This window comes from Vicia villosa, unplaced genomic scaffold (genome assembly GCF_029867415.1).
Source record: "Vicia villosa cultivar HV-30 ecotype Madison, WI unplaced genomic scaffold, Vvil1.0 ctg.000107F_1_1, whole genome shotgun sequence".
NCBI classification, from domain to species: Eukaryota; Viridiplantae; Streptophyta; class Magnoliopsida; order Fabales; family Fabaceae; genus Vicia; species Vicia villosa.
This window is the reverse complement of record NW_026705018.1, coordinates 1,116,643-1,127,180: the sequence shown is the minus strand read 5'-3', so window position 1 is coordinate 1,127,180 and position 10,538 is coordinate 1,116,643. Positions and strand designations below refer to the sequence as shown.

The 10,538-nt window shown below is 36.1% G+C and overlaps 1 pseudogene; it reads right to left on the bottom strand.

Annotated features, from left to right (window-relative positions):
* Positions 1–1,490: 1,490 nt before the first annotated feature.
* LOC131624163 (MDIS1-interacting receptor like kinase 2-like) lies at positions 1,491–5,108 on the bottom strand (annotated as a pseudogene).
* Positions 5,109–10,538: the final 5,430 nt, after the last annotated feature.

Here is a 10,538-nt window from a genome sequence, read left to right as displayed (position 1 = left end):
ATTATGTAATGAAACATATGCTAAACACCGTCTCTGTTGGCATTGTTGATTCGTGAGATCAAGTATATATTATGTCAAGAAATGTTTACAATAACATATTAATGTTAAAGTAATTTGCAATTATAATTCAAATCACTTGATATTCATTTTTCTTCACTTTTTATGTTTAACGACAAGACGTCTTTCCCTCCCAATGATTTACAGACATCCGAGGACGTTGGACATTTATTTTCAATGTGATAGTTGAAAAGGGATGCTAGTGTATAACTTTGTCTTTGATGTTTGTAAATATACTTTGTTGCTTAATTTGATGTTTTCTAAATATGACAATGGTGTATATAAGTTTATAAATAATATTTTTTGGCTTTTAAGTAAAAAATATTTAGCTAATATATGTATAATATACATGTACAAAAAAAATACAAGTTTGTAATATATGGAAAAATATATATATATTTTTTTTAAATAAAGTATTTCATCACGGTTATTTTCGATAACCATTGTGATAGATAGAGTGCAAAATGTTATATTTCACAACAGTTGATTACTATATAACTGTTGTGATATATAGCGTTACCTAGTTTATCACAACGATCACATGGCCGTGGTGGAAAACATCATACACACAACTACTCCTTATCTCATAAGTCATAATAGTTGGCCTAGGCGTGATTGTATCTCTTTTTCAACTGTTGTGAGAAGTGTTTTTCGTAGTAGTGATGACCTCAATTTTCCCTTTCCAATTGATTGAGAATATGCTCCAATCGATTGGACAGTTAAAAATACATGTCCTAATCATTATAACAATTTCCAATTTATATGGCTAGGCTCCAAAATTCTTTAAGGTTATTTTATTTGAGAAATAGATGCTTAAAATGGTTCTAGTGATTGCAAAACACCATAACCAAGCTTTAAGCACAATAACTTGAACAAACGCATCAAGCGCAACATCACTTGAGGAACATACAAATCACCATATTTGAGCAAATGCATCAAACACGGTCACTTGCATAATATACCAAGCACCATCGGTTAATAACTAATATTGGTGAAGATTCCTCTTAAAAGGGTTGTGAGCATCAAAATCACGTCAACACGTTGTTGTAGTTTTCATGTTTGCAAGAGCATAGTTCCACAAATGCTTCAAAGTGCTAAATTGTTTTTGTTTGTTAGTATGTTTCATTTAGGATACACAGATCTTCATATGTGTTCCTTATATTCATATTTTCTTGCAAATCTTCTAAATAGTTTGCTATAAAAAAATAGAAATAACATTTAGTTGAAACGATATAATTATTCAACAAATTATAATTAGACAGATTTGGCAGGACAATTCAAGTTCAGAAACAACAAATTTAAAATAACTTTACTACATACAAGTCTTAAAAAAGGTTTACAAAATTACAAAGCAAGGAAGAAAGTGTAAAACTCAAGCATATTCAATTAGTAGAATCCTTCAACTATTTGTGTAAAACATCTTTGACATTTCAAGCTCCTTATAAACCTGCTAGATCCTTGGACACCTGCTCCATGGTAGCGCGAAATTGAGGTCTTTCTGTCAAACATGCAGAAGCTATCAGTGCAACGGATACTAACTCCTCAATGATTGCATTCAAAGGATGAGGGAGACGTTTATCCAACCTATGAATTAGTGCCATAGTATCCGGTATAGAACCAATGGTGGTCCATGAAGATATAAAATCTCCAGGATGTTCTCCAAAAAGTATTTCCAATGTTAGTACCCCAAAACTATATACATCACATTTCTCAGTCACTTTTGTTGCGTATGCAAGTTCTGTACCAAATAAAAAATAGGAATCATGTTCAAAACAAAATGTAAAATTAAACATGTAATGCAGATAATCATGAAGTAGTTTTGTTGCAAAATGATTAGCAATGACAAAAAACTAAAAAACTAACCTGGAGCAGCATATCCAAATGTGCAAGCAAATGAGGTTGAGTTGGTTAAATTAAGACCAAGAAGCTTTGCTGTTCCAAAGTCAGAAACATGAGCCACAAACTCCAAATCCAAAAGAATATTCTTGCTTGATATATCTCGATGAACAATTGGAGGTGAGCAATCATGGTGCATATAGCATAAAGCATTAGCTATATCTTTGATCACATTCACCCTCTTATTCCAATCAAATTCAATTGCTTGTTCATCGTCTTTCAAAATCTTTTCCAAACTTCCTTTCTCCATAAACTCATAAACCAAAAATGACAATTGTGAATGTGAGCAAAATCCATACAGTTTCACAATGTTAGGATGTCGAATTTGTGTCAGAGTTTGGATCTCATTTGTGAATGATTTTATATCAGTGTTTCCCCCATTTTCTATTGAATGGAGCTTTTTCACAGCAACTACTTGACCTGTGTGCAACTCAGCTTTGTATACACTTCCATGCCCTCCAACACCTATCAGATGTTTTTCATCAAACTCTTCTGTAGCTTCCACGATGTTCTCATACACAATTTTTCCATCAAAGTTCCATATTTTAAATACATTTTGAGGCGTAATGATGTTCCCTCCAACATGGTTTTCTATGGTGGTTGATGTTTGGAAGATATGACATGAAAATTTCCAATAAACTAATGCTAGCACTAGACTTCCAACAACTGTGACGGGTAACACTATCAATAAGACTTTGTTCAGATGATGACGATGATGATGAGATTCACTTCTTGACAGCGGGCAGGGCTCCAAGCCAGAGACATTTCCGCACAAGCCTTTATTATTTCTCAACACCTCAATTGTGGCATTCTTAAAAGCTAGAATGTTGGGAAGTGGACCCTCCAATTGGTTATATGATATATCAACAGACATCAAGCTGAACATCTGATCAAAGGTGGATGGAATAAAACCAGAAAGATTATTATGTGAGATATTCAATGTTTCCAAGTATTTCAATTGTGCAAGCATTGTTGGTATTGTTCCATCCAAAATATTTCCACTGAGATCAAGGTTATGAAGGCCTTTAAACTGTCCAAATTCAACCGGAATATTTCCAAAGAATTTGTTACAGCTCAAATCTAAGCTCCATAACTTAGGCAAAACTGCAAGTTGTTTTGTGATGAAGCCACTTAGATTATTTGCTGCAAGATGTCCAGTTAAGGTGTCCAGTTCTTCTAAAGACGCTATTTGTGTAGGAATGTTTCCTGAAAGATGGTTGTTGCTTATTAATAATTTTGACAACAAATTCAATTTGCTTAACTCCTTTGGAATTTTTCCTGTGAGATGGTTTGAAGATAAGTCAAATGAATACAAGTTGGTGGCCTCGGCTATTTCAGGTGGTATATCGCCTGATATATTATTACTGGAAATGTTGAACTCTGCCAGGCTATGACATTTTCCCCAATTGGATGAAAGGTGGCCATAAAAATTGTTTTGGCTTAATTGTACGTAATACAGATTTGGATATACACCAAAATCATCTGATATATTTCCAGCCAGTTGATTTTGTTCAAGTCTGAGTCTGATAATGCTAGAGCAATTCTTCAAACTCTTTGGAACTGGACCACTGAAGTGGTTATTCATAGCAGCCAAATATTTCATGTTTCCACCAATGCAAATATTGTGAGGCAGCTGACCAATAAAGTCATTATCATAGATTTGGAGATATACTAAATTGGTCAACATATTCATTTCCTTTGGTAATTTCCCAGTGAGGTAGTTATCAGCAAACGTAAGAATTTGTATACCAGTCAAGTTTCTAATTGTAGGTGGGATTTCACCTGAGAGAGAGTTATGTGTCAAATCAATTTCAACAATATTTCTCATCATTCCAATTTCACGAGGAATCGAACCAGAGAGATTATTGGTACCTAAAATTAACTCTTTCATGTTCACCAATCCCCCGATTTCCACCGGGATACTACCAGATAAGTGATTGTCAAAAAGATTAAGATATTCTAGCTTACTTAAATTCCCAATTGTAGATGGGATTTTTCGAGAGAGAGGTATTGGTCGAATCAATATGAACAATATTTCTTATCATTCCAACTTCAGGAGGAATAAAAACAGAAAAATTATTGTTGCTAAATCTTAAATCTTTCAGATTCAGCAACTCTCCAATCTCCGCAGGAATGCTGCCAGATAAGTGATTATCAAACAGATATAGATATTCTAATTTCCTTAACTTCCCAATTTCTATAGGGAGGTATCCGGAAATTTGGTTGTCTCCTAAATTTAGATATGACAATTTAGCCAACTTTCCTATAGAAAATGAAATAGACCCTATGACATTGCATTGATAAAAAGAAAGGTATGTTAAATTTTCCAACTTCCAGAATTCTTCGAGGATTGGGCCATTAATGGAAATTCTGTTTCCACCAAGATCTAGAGTCTCTAGCTTATGCAACTTCACAATTTCTTGAGCAAAAACAGAACCATTAAATTTATTTAATTGAACTGTTAAGTATTTTAAGTTGTTCATGTTCCAAATTTCTTTTGGAATGTTGCCATAAAGGCTATTGACTCCTAGATCCAAACGCGACAACGAGGTCAGATTCCCAATAGAGGTTGGAATAGTTCCTATGAGACTGGCATTTGAGATACTAAGTTCTCTTAGATACCGCAATGCACCTATATTTTCAGGAATAGAACTACTGAAATAATTATTATTCAGATATAAAGTACGAAGACGGGTCGAGTGTGTTATTTCATTTGGAATGATTCCTGAGAGATGATTGTCACTAAGATCAAGAAGAGAAAGTTTGGACAAAATTCCAATATGGGATGGAATACTTCCATTTAAGGAATTGTGACTTATGTTTAGGGTGAGAATATTCGGAAGTGATGAGAAGTTAAGACTTTCAAGTGTACCTTTCAATCCCGTATTTGTGAGATTTACATTAGAGACAGACATGGAATCTTCACTGCATGTAATTCCAAGCCAGTTGCATGAATTATTGCCACTCCATGATGATAACAAAGCCTGGCTCTGGTTGTCAAGGCTTGCTTTCCATTTCAACAAAGTGATTGCCTCTTTACTTTGTAAACTTGCTGATGAAGTAAACTTGGCCCAAAAACAAATTGAAAGAAGTAGCCAAAAGGATAATAACTTCATTGAGAAAAGGTTTGAATATAAGGTGTTAATTTCTATAGCAATTTCTATTTGGATTTAATTCTGATTGCTCTCCATGTATTGAAAAATGTTTTGGTTTATAACTTTTTTCACCTGAATCCAATTTTCTTTGGTACTGACAAGAAGTTTGGAAGAGTATACGTCACAGATACTAGAAAGTCTTTGTTAGGTTTTGACATAAACACCAATTTAAATGGTTTGGATATACTTGAATAATCAAGTGAAATGAAATTTAATAATTCAAAATTTATTTGTAGAAAATAATTATAAATGTTGATTGTAATTTGTTGTCTAAAAGTAAAGTGAAAATTATTTTACAACAGAAAATATAAATTATTTTCTTTTCAAATTATGTGTCAAATTTGAGTTTAACACACTTTTGTGTGTCATTTGAGTTTGTTCACTTGAATAATTCCTTTGAAACAAGCTTTCAAGTCTTTCAAGTTCGAAGGAGCAAAGTGCATAAGAATAAGAGAATTTCTTTATTGACTCCTACTTTATTGGTCATCTGTGGCGAAAACTCTAAAATGCTCTTAAACTTCGAAAATGTATTTTCGAAGTCATCTTTTTATGAGAAAAAATATGATTTCGGAAATGCACTTCCGAAAACATTTTTTTTTTTTGAAAAAAACTGATTTCAGAAATGTACATCCGAAATAATGTTTTTTTCCAGAAAATAGGTGAATTCGGAAGTGCATCTCCGAATTCACCTTCCTTGGAAGACTTCGGAAATGTACTTCCGAAATAATGTCTGATATAAAAAAAAATAACAAACAACAACGATTCGATTTATTTAAAGCATGAAGATTACAAAGATCACATTACATAAAATTAAAGTTACATATTGTTAAACACAGGTAGGTGAGGATGAGTCAACATTTTGATAACGTCGGCCCCCGGTCTTTGAAGTTTCGCATCCAACTCGATCGGACCCTTCGAAGAAAATCGGCCGAAAGTTGTCCACAAAACCGCTAAATCTTCGTCGTTCTTGACTTCAAATGGGGTGAATTGAACGTCTCCTTCGTCGTTAAGCGATGGCGAGCGGTACTCAAGCTTGACAACCTTCCGATTTTCCGGATATTGCAATAGCGTGTTGAGCGACGTTATCAATTTCGCGAACGGCATATCGCGCGAGAAGCGAAATTGGAACGGCATCGGGTAGCCATTGGTGAAGTAGACAAATGCTAGGTGGCGTAGATTTGTGTGATTGGTGTTTTGTGGTGTGATGAGGATGAAAAAGATTGTGTTGTATTTATAGACTTATTGGAGTAATAATGGCCCAACAAACCTTATCTTGCATTCAGTGGATGTTTCAAAAATGAACTTCCGAAATAAGTCCAGAAACAGCTATATTTCGGAAATGAACTTCCGAAATAAGCAGAAACAAAGGTGAAAAATCACATTTTGTGCATTGCATTCTGTTTTGAGATAACAATAACAAATACACATAATAAATCAAGATAGGCACAACATAAATAATGACAACATTAAACATACTTATATTATATATGTATTGAATCAGTTTGATTTTATATGCTAAACGACAATACATATAAAAAATGACACGCACCGGTCATTACAAACAAAAACGGCCCGGTAAAAACTAAAATTCGCCGAACTAATCGGTGGCGCTTAAATCTAAAATCGGTATGTTCTTCGACCGCTCTCTATTTTCCTCACGCTCTTGCTTCATCATTTCTTCAAACTCCTCCATTCTTTCAACGAAAGGATCCGGTCAAGTCTCCGTCTCATTTGTATGATGTGTCGTCCACTGACAAGAAGTAGCCGGTATAGGACACCCCGGTTTCAAAAAAACTTGCACAAAGTGGCGCGATCTTAGATACCCGATACATATGATGCGGCTCAACACGTCCAAAGGCGGTCGGCTATGAAGTGGAAAGAATGTCTCACATAATCCAAATCTCATCAAATCGACACACACCCAATCATACGCACTTGCTATTAGATGGCCCATATTGGGGAATGACAACCACTTCGAAACCGGGGTGATACCGCTTAGTGATGGAACAAGTGAATCATGAAGTTTATCAAAGTTTTCTTGATTTTCAGAGAGTCGGGCGTAGATGTCCCTATGCGAAGTCAATTCCGAAATAAGTGCCTGTCGAATAAGAGTGTGATTTTCTTCTTCTTTTCCGAGCAAACCCACAACGGCCCGATATCCACAATTGTCGTCGGTGCCAACATCAAATATGTTATCAACATATTTGTGCATAAAAAGCGGCATCTCATCAATGTAGATCATCGGAGATTTTTGATCGGAGGTGTGCGAGGCGGCTTCGAAATACGCGCTCCTTTGTTAGCACTACACTTGGACTTTGGTGTTAATCAATCCGGGATCAATGCATCAACATGTTCAAAGTAGGAAGGAGATCGTTTGGTTGATGTGTCTTCTTGGGTATTTTTCGGCATTTTTGGCGCACCTTTCGTTTTAACCGGTTGAGATGGCGGTTTCAAATCGGTGGTCTCCGGAAATGCAAATTTTTGCAATTGTTCTTTAATGTGCATTTTCATGGTGTCATCCTCTTTAGCAAACTTATCCATTATCACTTCCAACTCGTCGGAGATGGTCATTTTGGAATCATTTTCTTTCGGCGGCTCGAAATCATCAAAACGAAGCTTTTTCCAATGGTCAATTACTTCATCCATGCATATCGGTGAATTCAACTTCATCTTTTTAGAAAGTATAAAAACACATGGAAACCCGTATGTTTTTCTAATTGTGCACCCGCATTTAGAACTATCCGGACCCGTTGTCTCCGCCTGCTTCGCCTCATGAAACATAAAATTCAATCCCGAACGGGATATGTTGTAAATTAATTGCGAGAATAGATTTTGACCCTTAAACCGGTGTTCCATAACCGTCTTGCTTCGACCGAGATATGTTTGAATTTCATTGTGTAGATTTTCAAGCATTTGGTTCACGGTGTCCCATCCCCGACATAAATCCCCCTTGCAATCACCCAACCATCTCTTCAACGCCGCATGTGCGGATTCAACTCGGTTAGTTGTAGTGCAACCAAGATGTCTTACTCGATCCGTCCAAGCACAAACAACTTTTTCCTTTACTTTGTCAAGGATAGTGGATTCGACATAATGACAAAAAGTCTTAATAGAAACGCACAATGACCTAAAGTGTATCAATTTCTCGGAATACAACTTTTCGAAACGTGCATCTAAAATCTCCCTCCATGCGGCCATAATCTTATCCATCACAACACCGACTTTGATGACTTTACCGTTTTCATCCGGTCTATCTTTCGTTCCAACCGTGGGTTTGAGCTTACTTCTCACGTTGCACGTTATGTGATACTGGCAAAGTAATGCGGTCGATGTCGGGAAGACGGTATCGGCCGCATTCATCAAAGCATTGTCTCGGTCGGTAACAATGACACTTGGCATATTCTTTTGATCAACCAATAAAGACTTACATATTCCCAAAGCCCATGTAAAGTTATCTTCTTTTTCACATTCCAAAAAAGCAAATCCAACCGAAAATGTCTTGTCCGTCGAGGTCACACCAACAATCTCTAGAAGCGGAAGCCTATACTTGTTAGTCTTGTACTTTGGATCCATCACAAGAACGGTTGGAAATGTGTTGAATAATTTGATACTTTCGGGATGAGTCCAAAAATGTCACGCACAGTAACTTTGTCTTCGCACGTTCGGAAGCTTGAAACGTATTGGTTTTCGCCTAATAGTTTCAAAAGTTGTTGCATTTCCGACCTCGGGCCCATTTTCAAGACTTTAAGATTGTGTCGTTCATTGTATACTTGCTTGATATTTGAAACGCTATCTGTAACACCCCTCTAATAACTCGCGGCAATTAAACAATTATTAAATCAAAGTAAGCATGCAAGAGGTGTCACAATTCATAAGTAAAGAAAATCACATTGGTACATGTCATGCATTCACTGAAACGTCTGAAATTATAACTCATTAACCAAAATCATGTTTTGCACAGCGGAATTAATTCATCAAGTCAACATTCATCATTTAATGTATAAGACTTCAAATAACAAAACAAAATAGAGTTATAATCCAAAACTCCAAAACAACGCGTTCCCAGTGTTACAACTACCAGAGCATGACACCGACTCGATAACTAATAACCGACTTATGAGCTAATCCTCACCAAGTCGCGCCGCTATCCTCAATCTGAAAATGACAACAAGTAAGGGTGAGTCTCATCACAGTTAACCAATGTTATTGCATCATAAATAATAACATATCATATTTATATCATTCACCCAATTGTTTCATATTCAGACAAATCATCATTCACACATCCACAGATCAACAGACAAGTCGTCATATAACATATATCATCATATTAAAACAAGTCATGCACATGTATGAAACTGACACTATGCATGTGGTACCAACATCACCAGTGGAAATCATCCACCGACCGATCTATCATCATCCAGATACGGCCCTGCCAGCACAGATTCCACACAATGGGAATCTTGCCCTTCACTGTATCCTCTCATCATTAAGATACAGCCCTCATCAAATGACTATGAATGCATGCAAACATATACATAACATACTTTCATCATTACCATTCTATGAGTAGCATCATCTATACTCATTTCATCATCATCATCATCATTACTAAGCATGTTCATATATACATTAACATCATTCAATACAATCAATCATCAGTAAACCACAGGATCACATCACAGGGTTTACACAGTCTCAAACAGCATACAAAATAGGCCTACAGATCGAAAGTTACACATCATTGAACTTTCCAGAAAAATCACAAAACAGAAATTTCACATACAGAAGCCATACGCGTATCACCATCCCTCATACGCGTATCATACGCATTTCCTCAGAGTCAAAAATGGCCTAAAAACAACCTCATACGCGTATCAGCCTTGCCATACGCGTATCATCAGATCAACTTCCTCTTTTAAAAATTCCATACGCGTATGAGCATCCTCATACGCTCTCATACGCAATTCACCAGCACAAGGTACTTTGGGACAGGGCAGTTGCGTATCATACGCGTATAGCCCTTGGGGAATGTCCCTCATACGCGTATGACCTCATCCCATACGCGTATGGCACTGTTTCATACGCGAAACACCAGAAAAATTTGTCCAGAACCTGCAACTTCGTAACAGTCCAAAACCCATTCGGTTTTACTCATACCAGTCCACGATTTTGAGTCTAAGAACCAGAAAATTCACATCTAAACAGCATACGAATTCATCCACAACCACAGTATATGATTCCATAATCAATTTCATTCATCATAACCTAAATCTATCAGTTATTAGGGATTAACAGTCCAAATTTCAATGATGAACACAATTAACAATTCAGAATATAGAATCAATGGATCCAACCATACTCCTAATCCATACTATCACCTATAATACGATAAAAGAGATTAAACGGAGAGTCTCCCCTTACCTC